The sequence below is a fragment of the Schistocerca nitens genome, chromosome 8 (assembly GCF_023898315.1).
Source record: "Schistocerca nitens isolate TAMUIC-IGC-003100 chromosome 8, iqSchNite1.1, whole genome shotgun sequence".
Classification (NCBI taxonomy): domain Eukaryota; kingdom Metazoa; phylum Arthropoda; class Insecta; order Orthoptera; family Acrididae; genus Schistocerca; species Schistocerca nitens.
In genome coordinates, this window is record NC_064621.1 from 370,086,879 (window position 1) to 370,098,851 (window position 11,973).

General features: G+C 43.0%; 1 non-coding gene across 1 annotated transcript; it reads right to left on the bottom strand.

The window, feature by feature from the left end:
* Window positions 1-11,638: 11,638 nt before the first annotated feature.
* On the bottom strand, window positions 11,639-11,713 carry Trnat-ugu (transfer RNA threonine (anticodon UGU)). The gene has a single exon. It is a non-coding gene; the product is annotated as a tRNA-Thr (tRNA).
* Window positions 11,714-11,973: the final 260 nt, after the last annotated feature.

An 11,973-nucleotide genomic window follows, 5' to 3' on the forward strand; every position in this document is an offset into this window, starting at 1 on the left:
CACTATAAAATATGTATTTTTTCTTTGGACAAGGCTGTTCACAGATTCGAGCGATATGCATAGGAAGCGGAAGGCCAGAAAAGATAAATGGATGTTGGATAGAACTATGATAACCGGTGGAAAGGACATACGACTGATGAGAAAAGGATGATGTGTAAGATCTGGGAGTGGAGCATTGCTACACTTTATTTTTGATCGCCGAATTTTCCTTTGTTGGTGGGAATACAACGGTGGCAGCTTAATGTAAGAGTGATTTCAGGTGTGCCGCATGGGAGTGTCATAGGACCGTTGCTATTCACAATGTACATAAATGACCTTGTGGATGACATCGGAAGTTCACTGAGGCTTTTTGCAGATGATGCTGTGGTGTTTCGAGAGGTTGTAACAATGGAAAATTGTACTGAAATGCTGGAGGATCTGCAGCGATTTGACGCATGGTGCAGGGAATGGCAATTTAATCTCAATGTAGACAAGTGTAATGTGCTGCGAATACATAGAAAGATAGATCCCTTATCATTTAGCTACAAAATAGCAGGCCAGCAACTGGAAGCATTTAGTAATCGTGAAAGCGTTACGGAGATGATAGATAAACTCCAGTGGAAGACTCTGCAGGAGAGTCGCTCAGTAGCTCGGTACGGGCTTTTGTTAAAGTTTCGAGAACATACCTTCACCGAAGAGTCAAGCAGTATATTGCTCCCTACTACGTATATCTCGCGAAGAGACCATGAGGATAAAATCAGAGAAATTAGAGCCCACACAGAAGCATACCGACAATCCTTCTTTCCACGAACAATACGAGACTGGAATAGAAGGGAGAACCGGTAGAGGTACTCAGGGTACCCTCCGCCACACATCGTCAGGTGGCTTGCGGAGTATGGATGTAGATGTAGATGTAGAATGTTCTCATTGTTCACGGAATAGACTTACACTTCGCCCTTTAGACTCTTTGGTGTTTTTTTTTTTTTCTCGGCAGAGTCGTTTCGGTTTTTGCTGCCATCAGAATCACTTCAGGTTCTGCATGGAAGTGGAATACACTTCGGTCAGGATGCTTCAGGCAGAAACTTTTCCCAGCAGACTTCTCGTTCAGATTTCGTCCGGTGACAATGCAACTGCTGCACGAACGCAGCCGCACTTAGCGAGCCACTGCCACCAGCCACTTTCAGCATTTTATTAATAGACTGAGGCGTTTATTTAACCCGTGAATATCATACCGTAGTTAATATTAATGGAAATTTGTGATTACTCCCTTCATTGCTGGGCTGATAATTAGTGTTAATTAATTCTGTACTACACAGTTTAATTAATATGGTTCCTTAGGCAGAGATCTACAAATTTTATTTAATATCTCTCTTTATTAGAGTGCAGGGAAAGGGGGCGGCGACTGTCTCACAGTCATCGCATTTCATTGTGACTGTGGCATTGACGTCTACGTTGGAGAGGAGGGTGCTTGATCGCTATACACCTCCAAGTTCGTTACCCGAAAGGGTCATTTTTTGAAAGAGGGGCAGTATAAGATTCCTTCGAAAACCATACAGGACCTTCATTTATCCATGCCGCGTCGACTGGAAACTGTTCAGGTGCAGGCGATGCTTTGTGTACCCCCATCTCTCAGTCGCAGCAATAGGCACGGTACAGATGTGAGATATTGTTTCAGTAAAAAACAATTCGCTCATCTATTTGTTCACACGCCTAATGGCCGTGTTAAAACAGGGCTGGTCATGTCGCTACAAAATCTCCACAAACCCCACACACGTGTGTCACCTTTAGTGCTACATTCTAAGTTGCTGGCCAGGCTACTTCTGCTTCTCCTACAAGTACCTTATTCTTTCCATCAAATTCCCTGCATAAGACCCCCTACGTTCTCTGCAACTTGGCTGAACTTGGTGCTAAGTTCACGACGCTTCTGGCTTGGTATTCTACACTTAACTTTTCCTGGCTCAGTTGGCCTACGCCTTCTCTGTGATTGCTCCCTAGCAGTAAGACTTTTCTATGTGATTTTTCTACTAACCTAACCTGAAAGTCGTTCTTATGAGTCTGCTGCACCCTGATAAGCTCAAAATCTGCTTTTGGCTCTTCTCCTTCTTCACGTGACAAGCTGACTGATTGCTTACTGAAACTTGAAATTAGTTTCTGAGGTTTTCTACTTTTGTAGCTCCTGCTGTCTCCCTCCACCTTCAACCCGTCTAATTCAAAATTATAGTTCTGCCTGGAGGGCGCAAATCTTTCTTCTCTGTTCCTCGATTTTCTCGTCACAACTACGTAATGTACAGCTCCATGGAAGAGCCTCATCTAATAATTTTTTAGCTAGGTGGCATTCTCCCCGGTGAAACACCAACCCAAAGACCTGACATGTTTCTACCGTAGCAATTAACCTACGAGAGCATCTTCATTTGCCAAAAATGACGCTAGTTTTGCAGTAAAGTGAAAATGACAACAACAGACTTAAACTGTAATTAGGTAATAGTAAGAACTTATCTTTCGGTGAGTTGTGCAGCTGTCTTCTACGCATCAGAGAGATGTACAATAACACGATAGATATTCATTGAAAGTAGGTAGTAGAAGACACGAAGTGGATGAAAATTAAAAGGCACGGTATTTCCTAATACAGTCTTAAGCTGACGCAGTAAGTAAATTGTGCTGAGTACTGTATTGAATCGAAAACACCACACAACGAGTAGCTGGCGGACAGGAGTTAACAATAGCTTGTAAACACACCACCGGTATTCATCGAACGTAGATTTTAAATCATGGGAGACGTGAAACGAATGAAAACTCTAAAAAGCACGATATTCATATGAACAGTATCAAACAGACATTGTCCGGAAATTATGCTGAGTACTGCAGTGTATCCAAAACAACTCGTAACGTTCCGCCATTGCTGTTGTTTACGTCAGAGAGCTTCAGTGTGCCATGAGCCACGAATGCTAGCTGCCAACTGAGAGATAGTCTCCCAGTTATTGTCTTATTGATGGCCTCTGATTTAACATTTCACATTTTTGCTTTGTTGCAAAGCGTACAAAATGTAGTTTTTCAGTGTCACTCGTATACAATAGGTCACATTCGCAATCCTCTCTCTCTCTCTCTCTCTTTCTCTCTCCTTATCCATCCTTTCTCTTGTAGTTAATTCTTCGCATCTTTAGGGTACTTTAGCGAACACGTACCACAAAGTATTCGGGTGCTGTAATGAAGTGTGTGTTGGTGTCACCTTGTAGGTCTTCAAAGAACTGCAATAAAATTTTAATTACCATTCAAGTTCATACTGCACAAAACTCCTTTCATTTTAAGAAAGTCTGTTCGAACTTCGTTAAGGCTTAATTAGAATTACGTTCGAGAAGTCGTAATAGCAGCTCACCGTTCAGATGCTGTGTTCTCCATCTTCTGCGGTGTTCCTCAAACTATGTTAACACATTACTCCACACAAAACCTCTCGCTACGTGTTTTTGTTCTATTTGATTTTACTTCGGATATACAGTGTCTTTCTGCTTCTTGGGCGTGATTTCCCATAAGTTCCAATCGACTTCGTAAGAGTAACAAAAGTGCACTTCAGCAGACCAAAGTAATAACGTCCACAACTGTGTGTTGGAGTGAGACGCTGTAACATGTGTCCTAATTTATTCTCTAAATCTCAATAAAAAGTTCGCGTTCTGATTTCCGTCAGAGATTAAGTAACGATGGAGGGAAATCGATAGCACGGAACATGAATCCTTGACAGTACTGGAATGGCTCACTGGCCACTAAGGAATAATGTAAGACAGGCGTCAGCGGATGCGGATATGGAGGGGCTTGTGGTCAGCACACCGCTCTCCCGGTCGTATGTCAGTTTCCGAGACCGGAGCCGCTACTTGTCAATCAAGTAGCTAAAAAATGGTTCAAATGGCTCTGAGCACTATGGGACTTAACATCTATGGTCATCAGTCCCCCAAAACTTAGAACTACTTAAACCTAACTAACCTAAGGACAGCACACAACACCCAGCCATCACGAGGCAGAGAAAAAACCCTGACCCCGCCGGGAATCGAACCCGGGAACCCGGGCGTGGGAAGCGAGAACGCTACCGCACGACCACGAGATGCGGGTAATCAAGTACCTCCTCGGTTTGCCTCACACGGGCTGAGTACACCCCGCTTGCCAACAAAGCTCGACAGACCGGATGGTCACCCATCCAAGTGCTAGCCCAGCCGATAGCGCTTAACTTCGGTGACCTGACTGGAACCGGTGTTACCACAGCGTCAAGATCGTTGGCACATAAAACTAATTACGGCCATTTTAAACCCCACTCTATCTTGGTTCCTGGAAGAGTACAGTTTTCTTATAGCTAAGGCATTTGTACGTTACAGTAATAACAAGAAGAGTTAATACCCTGCAATTCTGCTCTTGGACTTGATCACCGTATGGGTGTCAGTCCATAATGTTGTTTAGATACGTTGCGTCCAGGTTAAGTCGCTAAAGACTTGATAGCTCAATTCCACCGAATTGAGGGGATGCCGATGTCGGTCTTTTATCCTCTGTTCCAATATGTCCCACAGATTTTTTATGAGGTTCAGGTCAGGTGATTTTTGCCGGCCAATGAGATGTGACTGGGCGAAAAGCAGTCACCTATTCTTCCAGCCCAATGAACTTTACTGTTGTCGTCTTTATGTGCCTATGTAAGCAATGGAACCCTAGCGAGGATACAGACTTCCAATGTTCATTGCATGCAGTTCCTGTTGAAACGTTCTCTCGCTTACAGTTTGCAATGGACCCTCATTCGCTGCCTGCCACAATACCTGTCGTGTTTGGCAGCGATTTGGTTTTACAAGCCGTGAAGCGCGTCTCTAGTCCGTCCCGGTCAGGATCTTTTTCCGACTTCATTTTAAACGTCGTCATGTTTCACCACCACATGTGTCGCAGCACTGCTTGTAGAGATATTGAACAATCCACCGCGAAACACCAACAAATTCATCAACTTCACACACCGTATGGCCATGGGCACGGCCAAACACGATTCTTCTTTTTGCCAATCCGTCACGTCCTTGCATTTATCCATGTTTAGGTACAATATTCACTTGAAACATAAATGTCTCCCTCCTGCCTTATGCTCACGTAGAGGCAGTGCACGCACGGTCGAGCATGTGACTCGATTGCTGCGCCATCTGTAAATATTTAACGATTCATACGCGTGTGCGCTTGGGGTGACTACTTTTGCCCGGTGAACTTACGTACCCTGTGTGACGAAGAAAGAGCATCTGATTCCGCGATTGGAAACATTATAAGAGTGGCTGCAATTTTTTAAATTGTTGTTGTCGTCACTCAACAGTTGGCTGCATTTCCATTTTTGTTATTTTTAAATAAGTCACCAGTGTGAAGCAGCATGTCACGATTTCACCACTTGCGCCAATCTTTTCATGTCGTAAGAGAATCTGCTAGGATAAAACAGCTGAAACCAAAGAAAAATTATTTTAAAAGTACAGAGATGTGTCATTAAAAATAAAGCGTCCTTTTTATGCATTTTGATATCTCTCCACTACAGCTTGCAATTTTATTTATTACTTTTTGTCTTGGTATTTTGGCCCACATTCGTAAATAGATTACCCATAATTTTCAGTACCATTAGTTTCATGTCAGTTTTGTACACAATTTGTAAAATTGTCATGTGTTGATATTTAACCCTTGCCTGTATTTGGCAATTAAATAATACTTCGTAACTCACAGCTCACTGACGCCACCTCTTGTGAGCTATGGACACGTTTTTGTGTGTTACTGTGCAAATTACTATTTGTGTAGAACGAGTATGAGCATCTACACCTCCAACATGTTTATACAGTGACAGGTCTATGTATTCCTGATAATGTTTTGTGTTCACTGGAATACGTTACATGCCTCAACAAGGTAATCTGCTATTTTCTCTTTTCCCATGGCGAGTAATATCTATTTTTATGAGAAATCGTCACCAGGTTTTAACTACTTTTCGGCTACATTTCATTCTATTCATTTACAGGATACCGCGCAGTGTTTCCAAATATTTGACGAGGAGACTTTTTGTATGCTCGGTAACCTATGTGCCTAAAGCCACCTAATATTCGTAAGATGAGTTAGAATTTCTTGCCGGTGACTCCAGTTTTGCAAAATGAGGTTATGCCACTGCTAATAAAATGTATATATTTTTTGTGTAGGCCAATCTGCAGATGTTTAAATCAGGTGAAATGCGTCATTGGTAAATAAATAATAATTGCAACCCTGCAACGTAGACAGTTTGTTCCTTCATAGTTTATTACTGTTTGTTATGAGTTGGAAAAAGTTTCTCTAAAGGTCACCAGCGCTCTGTGAGCTAGAAAAAAGTTTCTCTAAAGGTCACCAGTGTTTTGGTGTCCACAAATAATTATTGTTCGAAATCCGTTGTTTTGAAATTAGTATGACCCGTTTCAGGGACACCACCACGGCCCCACGCACACACACACACACACACACACACACACACACACACAACACACGGAGAGAGAGAGAGAGAGAGAGAGAGAAATGGGAGGCACGATATGCTTTATTTTAGTTTATATCTTAGTTCCCTAATAAATTAAATGCAGTAGCACATCATGTTTCCTTTCTCTCATCGAACTTATGGTGTCATATTTTTTTTTCTTTTTTGTTATCTCTTCCTTCCCCCGCCCCATATACACGATGAGTCACTCTTCAAATAACTTTTGAAAGTATGACAGTAACTGAAACGTTTGTGGGACAAATGTTGCATAGAACAACGGGGCCCATAATAAGACGTTGGTTTTTTGTTGATAAGTGGGGTCACTTTCTTCGTTTTTCTTATATGGGATGCTGTAGTTCGGTACTTATTTTCTGATAGCGGCTATCGAGACGAATCCAATGACGTGCAACAGTAAGGTCTTTGAAGGTCAACAAAGATAAAAAATGTGGTATGAACGTCCATTTACAGAAGATATTCGGAGTGATGACCATTGGTATCAGTGCAGTGCTGCAATCTTCTTATCATGCATTGAGTGGTATTCCTTATCACTTCGCCACTTATCGAAGCACATGCTCTGACAATTCTCTCTCGTATATCGTGCAAATAGTAATATTCGCCGAATACGGCGTATCCATTGACATGTAAACACCATTCGACCGTTTTTTAGAACAACACTAATAGGAACGGTAAGACTAGTATCGTCGAATCAAGCGAATGTGAATGATGTATTCTTTCGAAGAACAAGTTGATATGCTTCTCATTTACGGAGAATGCCAAAGAAATTCAATGAGAGCTAGAGACTTATACGCTGAAAGATATCCTCAACGTATTCACCCTACGCGTCGTACATTTATATATGCGTATGACAAATTGAGAACAACTGGATCTTTAACGCATCGGAAACATATCCGGGAAATGAAAGTTACTAACGAGGGAACTGAAATTGGTACTATTGCCACTGTGGTTCGAGATCCCTGAGTTTGTTCGCATCAAATCGCAAGGGAATCTGGCACGAGCCAGAGCAGTGTTGTTCGTGTTCTGCATCGCCATAAATATCGTCCTTACCATATCAGTCTCCACCAAGAATTAACTTGCACGGATTGTATGCGTCGCATTGAATTCTGCCTATGGGCTCAACTTCAGATTCTGAGGGATGACAAATTTATTAATTTGATTTTATTTACTGATTAGGTTACATTCACGAACCACGGAAATGTTAATCTGTATAACATGCATTATTGGGCAACTGAAAATCCATGTTGGCTGCGGTAAGTTTTATACCAAAAACCGTGGTCGCTGAATGTATGGTGTGGGATTTTGGAGAACAGATTCTGGGCCCCTATTTCTTCGAAGGAAATCGTAATGGTAGGAAGTAAACCACATTCCTGCAAGAAACATTAGGTCTGTTATAGGAAGAAATATATTTAGGAACAAGGAATGGAATGTGATATCAACACTGTGGGTGTCCGGCACATTTTTCACTGATGGCTAGAAACGAGTTGCAGAGACAATTCCCAAACCGTTGGACTGGACGCGGAGGAGATGTATCGCGGCCGGCTCGTTCGCCAGACTTCACGCTTCTCGATTTTTTCTTGTGGTGATTCGCAAAAGATATTGTTTATAAAGACGTTCCAACTACACCTGATGATATGCGAGAGAGAATTGCCAGAGCATGCGTTTCGATAAGTGCCGATGTGATAAGGACTACCACTCAAACTACTCAAACTATGGTAAGAAGATTTCAGCACTGCATTGATTCCGATAGTCATCATTTCGAACACCTTCTGTAAATGGGCGTTCATTCCATCTTTTTGACCTTGGTTGACCTTCAAAGACCTTACTGTTGCACATCATTGGATTCGTCTCGATATCCGTTATCAGAAAATAAGTACCAAACTTTAGCATACCATTAAAAAAAATTACTTTCATATATCTGACGCGACCCCCCCTAGTAACAAAAAACCAACGTCATATTATGGCCCCAGTTGTCCCATGCATCTTTTTTCCCACAAACTTTTCAGCTCCTATCATAATTTAGGATTTATTCTTGGTGGCAGTAGTTAATGACTGACTCTGTATAGGCCCAGGGAGCGGGCTTTCAGTGGTGCAGTCAACCTGCTCTTCAGCCAACGAACAAGAAAATGTAAATGAGATGAGAGAAAAAAGAAATCTGAGATATTTACAACGAATTTAAAACTTCTAAGGTGAAAATAACATGGATGTTTTTACGTAGAAGAAACACGATTCCATTGATTTTTAGCTGAAAACCGTTGTAATAAAAGATACAAAAAAAACACAATAATATAACATCAGAAACACTTTACAAACCTTGATACAGAATACTGATGTTCAAAAGAAGCACTCCCCTACCATTGAAGCCGCAAGGATCTGCCCTGGGGCAGGCAGTATGTTGTTGAAGGGGACAGGTTGATCGGTGAGGAGGGCAGAAGGGAGCTAATATATGGATCAAGGACTGGTGCGGATGTATTGTTGGGTGGTTTAGAATACAAGAGGGGCTGGAGTAGAGTGGCTATTGATGAGGCTAAGATTTGAAAGAGGAACAGGGAGCCTTGAGAGGTGGATCGGGTTCAGAGGGTTTAAAATTAATTGAAGGGGTAAATGTTGGAATGGAGGGTAAGATCTTGGAGGAATGGATGGTTGCAGTAGCTTTAGGACAGTGTATGGAGACGTGTAGGTGTAAGGCTCTGAGCTCTATGGGACGTAACTTCTGAGGTCATCAGTGCCCTAGAACTTAGAACTACTTAAACCTAACTAACCTAAGGACATCACACACACCCATGCCCGAGGCAGGATTCGAACCTGCGTCCGTAGCGGTCACGCGGTTCCAAACTGAAGCACTTAGAACCGCACGGCCACATCGGCCGGCGTAGGTGTAAGGATGGTGGAATGTGTTGGTAGAGGCGCGACAGCACACTAGCTTTGAGAAGTAGGGGAAAACTTTAGAATTATTGGAGTCGAGTTGTTCGGAGGTGTTCAGTCTGAGTGAGAAGACGTGGGAATCTGATAAGTTGTCAAAAGATCCATGTGGTGAAGGGAGTTGGATGCAGAAGACGAGGCGGAGAGAATGGTGTTGAGAGATCTGGAGGGATTTAGAGAACTTAGGGCAGCGGATAACCATGCAACATTTTCGTAGTTTAGAATGGTTCGTATCAAGAATCTGTAGATGTAGAGGACAGTGGAAGGGTAGTATTTTTAGTCTACTGTGGGCTTTCTGTTTGATTATTAGTAGGTGGGATTTCATTTTAGTTGGATCACTTGATAGTAAAGATTAATGGATACATGCAGTCCTAACAATTTTGTGTATACGTACCAAGAATGAATATCTACAGCTTTACAAAACATTTTTCCGGTGAACTTCAGAAGGCAATGACTCCTTAAACATTTTCCCTCTGCGTTGCCCTCCGGCCTCAATTCTGGAAACAGATATTTATTTCCCTGTCCCATTCACCCTCGTACGGAATTCTCCCCCGGCAGCGCCAACTGGAAGTTATTTCTCTCGCCGGCAGGTGGCGGAGACGTCGGTAGCCCAGCGAGCCGGCAGCCGCCTCAGTGTCACGCGGACGAAAATTGAGTCGTCCAGATTGCATCTGGCGCACACACAGCTGTATTATGAGCTGCGCCCCGCCCCGCCTATATTTCACTCTTTTTCGAGATGGAAGGGCAAAGATAGGCAGAGGCGCGCCGCGTGTGACTGCGCCGGTGTGCGTGAGCGCGTGCGTGCACGCACGGAATGTGTCGTGAGGCGCCGAGCCGCGGCGCTTCTGGCCGGAAGTGTCGCTGGTGGCCTACTTCAGGGGCCGCTACTAACGAGGCCAGAGTACACCCGCAGTGACGCTCACAGGTAGCCATAAAGCTTCAGTTACAGCTCGAAATCAATTTCTTGTTTGTCTGCACGTACACGCTGAAATCCCTACCCGAGAGTACCTTAGCTTGCAGCGAGAGGCGCGAAAACGAAACAGCGGAACCCCTTACTTTATAGTGTAGTAATTAGTTTTCAGCAGCAGCGGAATTATTGTAGCAGTGAAAGGTCAATACAATCGACTACAGAAATCATTTAGATGGGGCAAACACAGCCGTAGTATCTCAAATATCCTGATACTAATCTGCATTAGTAACGGTTTGAGCTCCGAAATAAAAACCTTCGACCGCTACGCGTTTGTCAAAACAACTGCACGTTATGCAATATTCAATTAATATGAAAAGACAGCTGACAGTTGCTAAAATTACATCTTTCGGTGTAATCTGCGTATTTAAGAACTGAACTATATATATATATATATATATATATATATATATATATATATATATATATATATACAGTATTAAAATTTCTGATATTACATAAAGACAATTTGGAGACTCGTACTTACAAAAATTGTTACATTAATCCATAACTAGCTGAAACCAACGTTCGTAGTCAAGGTATTCTCATTCTGAGAGGGTTGTCAATTTTTTTTTTAAATTAAACGAGCGAAGGATAATTGAGAAAGTGGTGTTCGTCAGATAACGTAGTAGTAGGGTAGATCGAATCCATATACCGGCCATTCATAGCATGTGCAAGTAGCTATAAGAAAAGCCCACCCGGTTAGCCTTACGGTCTAACGCACTGCTTTCCGGGCGGGAAGGCGTGTGGATCCCTTGCACGAATCCGTCCGGCGGATTAGTGTCGACGTCCGGTGTGCCGGCCAGTCTGTGGATTCCGCCTCAGTTACAATACGTAGGCGATTGCTAGGTAAACACTTTGTCCACGTACCCGTCCACCATGATTTCTCCACCACGCAAACATTGAGGTTACACTCGTGTGTTATAAGGTTGTGTGCCACTGAGTACTACGGGGGGGGATGAAGCCTTTCCGTCGTTTCTAGGTCCCCAGTTCCATACGATACAGTACAATACAAGAGCACTGGGTCTTTTCTTATAATATAGTTAACGGTACAAGCAATCATAGTTTGCCAGGATATTACGATGATTTAGGTTCAGCTGACTATTCGACGTGTTCTTTATACTATCTTTTTTTTATATATGACGGTAGTATCTGTTCCCGGAAGACCAGTTACCGTGGATGACCATGCAGCTTTGCTAGAAATGAAATGATAATTAAATGGACACCCTAGCCGCAAACAGGCGTTGATTTACTTCATTGGGGGACATGTTGAAAATGTGTGCCCCGACCGGGACTCGAACCCGGGATCTCCTGCTTACATGGCAGACGCTCTATCCAATTGAGCCACCGCGGGCACAGAGGATAGTGCGTCTGCAGGAAATCCCGGGTTCGAGTCCCGGTCGGGGCACACATTTTCAGCATGTCCCCAATGAAGTACATCAACGCCTGTTTGCAGCTAGGGTGTCCATTTAATTATCACTATCTTTTTTGTATTCAGATACAAAAACTAGACTTTTTCTTTTCTATGGAGGATTACAAGACTTCAGCAAGCCTCACGACACTATACCCCTCTTCCGTACGGTGCGAGGTTAACGCAGACTTTGTACCTACGTTG